Raw genomic sequence first — 2,886 nt, 5'->3', positions numbered from 1 at the left:
GCTGCATGCATATGAAAATTCCCTAGATCACTGGCAGGTCAAGGCAAGCCTCACAAAGAGCGTTCAGTGTAAAAGTTGCATTTCAGACGGTTCACCTGGAATTCAATCCTCCAAACTGGAGGAGATGATAATCTTTGTTTTCGTTTGGAATCACCACAAAGAATCCATTGCCTTTAAAAAAATAAATGTTAACCCTCCCAGCTGAGGCCTACAGAAGCACCTTATTTCCACAGAGGAAATATGGTAAGGCCTGAACAACTTGTGAGTCTTGATCCAGCAGGCTGCAAGCAGCCCACCTAACCAGAGCATCCTGCCAGGGTGCTTAGGCCCTGGCAACTACCTGGGTAAGGCTTGTGAGAGTGCTAGGCCAGGCAGTCTGCCGTTTCACATATTGCAGCCATTGAAGTAATGTGAAATGTTGGGCAATGTATTGAATAATGAATATACAGTCGTACCTTGGTTCTCAAATGCCCCGGAAATCATACGTTTCACCGGAAGTGAGTGTTCCAGTTTTCAAATGTTCTTTTGGAAGCCAAATGTCTGACAGGGCTTCTGTGCCTTCTGATTGGCTGCAGGAACTTCCTGCAGCCAATCAGAAGCCACGCTTTGGAAGTCGAACGTTTCGGAAGTCGAACGGATTTCCAGAACAGATTCCATTCTACCTCCGAGGTACAAGGCCAAATGTATATGAAGAGGCCAAATGTAGACAGGTAGCCTACCACCTGTGGAATACTTTCTGCAAAAAAGCTCACCTAGCATCCATTTTACAATTGTTATAGGAGGAGGGTGCTGCTTTGAATGATGCCCATGGGTTCCAATCAAGCCTGTGATTTTGTAACTGCAAGACTATAGTTTGAAGCAGAAAGGACTGTTGACGTAGGACTCAGCTACATTTGTAAAGATAAAGCACTTTATATGAGTTATAACACCATGACAGCAGATGGCGCTGTGGAGTCCCGTCTTTCGCCAACGGGATTTACCCGTATGAAGTTTACAACACGTTTAACTGATGTGTCTAGGCCACAGGACAGATGCAGGGGGAGGGCTGCACAGCCCTAGTTTATATAGGATATTTTAATGTAAGTTCCCTCAAGGCTTCAGCATAGGCGATGGTGCTGGGCTATGGAGATCCTTCAGCAATGTGTCCTGATGGAAGGCTGGTTGGATGTGGCAGTGATCCATGTTTAGAAAACCAAACGGTTGGGGTGGTATCCGCTGAGGAAAGGAGAGGAGCTTATGCGATGCAGGTGAGCCAGGGAGCAACGTTACTCGCTCTGGCGCTGTGTGCAGTCTTCTCACTAGTGCTGGGCATGGAAGGGAAACGGAAGCTCCAGATTGGGGTCAAGAAGCGGGTGGACAACTGCCCCATCAAGTCCCGCAAGGTCTGCCAAAAAAGCTGAAAAACATCTTCATGTATGCAACAACGGCTGCGAGAGTTTTGGTAGCACAAGGATGGAAGACTGAAGAAACCCCAACTAAAGAATTATGGCAAGAAAAATTGATGGATGGACTATGCAGAACTGGTAAAACTGACATACAAGCTATGGAACAAGGATAACTGTGACTTTAAAGATGAGTGGGAACCCTTTACAAAGTATTTGAAGACGCAACAAAGCGAACTGGACTCCTTGGCTGGTTTTGAATAAACATTCACAAACTTTTTATTGATAATTATTACTTAAATAGTTTGAGGATCTATACAACTGTGTAACATGCAGAAAACAGCATTTTTAGAGAAATCAAAGACTGGAACTGAGGGAAGTCGGGGTGGGGGGTGGGTTTTGTGGGGGGAGGGAGGGGGAGGGAGGAAAAAAAGGGGGGAATAAGGATGATATGTTTCTAGATAATATGTTTTGTCTTAATTTTGAATAAAAAAGTAATTTTTTTAAAAAAAGTCCCGCAAGGGTGATGTGCTCCACATGCATTATATGGGCAAGTTGGAGGATGGGACAGAGTTCGACAGCAGCCTGACTTGTCATCAGCCGTTTATCTTCTCCTTGCGGACTGGACAAGTCATTAAAGGCTGGGATCAGGGCCTGCTTGGGATGTGCGAGGGTGAGAAGAGAAAGCTGGTCATTCCCTCTGAGTTATGGGGACTGGGGAGCACCACCCAAAATCCCAGGTGGCGCAACCTTAATCTTTGAAGCTGAGCTGCCGAAGATTTAGCGAAGGCAGGAATTGTAACGACCTCTCTTTGGGGGAGAGGGCACGTGGGCAGGGAGGTAATCTCGAGACGCGCCTCAGGATTTGTAGATACCGAAGGGCCAAATAAAAGCACAGACCAGAAAAAAACCCCAAACGGTTATAACTATGTCCTGACATCTGCTTTTCTTAATTTGTGGGATGTCGTAGAGTTTGGACATGGGGTGCTCTGACTCTATGGGCCTGCTTTTACCCGAAGAGAAGAAAAACTTCCCACCCAAAAGAAAAGAGGGGCACATTTTTTATTTTGCTGGTGGGAACCCTGCCGTGTCTTCACTGCCACCCTTCGCCTGAAGAAATGTGCCAGACATGATGCTCTCCTCCCACCCTGCTGTCTCAGAAATGGACTTGGCCTACAGACGGGGGCTGATCCATCTGGGCAGGAGGGAGGGCGAAGCGGACCTGATAACAGGGCCGGAAACCCATCAGAGACACCCGGCGGCTCTCGCCCTCTGCGCCTCGTCAAAATTACCTGCCAGAGGAGCCTCCGCTCCAGGCCTGCACCTTGTCAGCCCTTCTGGGGAACAGGAAACAGCTGCTGGGCGGGGAGGGGGGGAGTCTGGAAACATCAGTGGAAAGCAGGGTGGTGGTGCTGAGGGAAGAAAGCCATTCATAACTTTTCCTCATTACCCAGCGTGTTCGGGAGAGGATGGGGCATTTTGAAGGGACAGCGGTTGTTGAAAA

The 2,886-nt window shown here is 47.8% G+C and overlaps 1 pseudogene across 1 annotated transcript; it reads left to right on the top strand.

The window, feature by feature from the left end:
* Window positions 1–1,208: 1,208 nt before the first annotated feature.
* On the top strand, window positions 1,209–2,209 carry LOC308574018 (peptidyl-prolyl cis-trans isomerase FKBP2-like; annotated as a pseudogene). The gene is made up of 2 exons (XR_014013427.1): window positions 1,209–1,382; window positions 1,905–2,209. The product of XR_014013427.1 is annotated as a peptidyl-prolyl cis-trans isomerase FKBP2-like (transcript).
* The last annotated feature ends 677 nt before the right edge of the window (window positions 2,210–2,886 follow it).

Source organism: Podarcis bocagei (genome assembly GCF_964188305.1).
Source record: "Podarcis bocagei genome assembly, chromosome: 15".
Classification (NCBI taxonomy): domain Eukaryota; kingdom Metazoa; phylum Chordata; class Lepidosauria; order Squamata; family Lacertidae; genus Podarcis; species Podarcis bocagei.
Note: the sequence above shows the minus strand (reverse complement) of the source record. Positions and strands in the feature narration are given on the sequence as shown.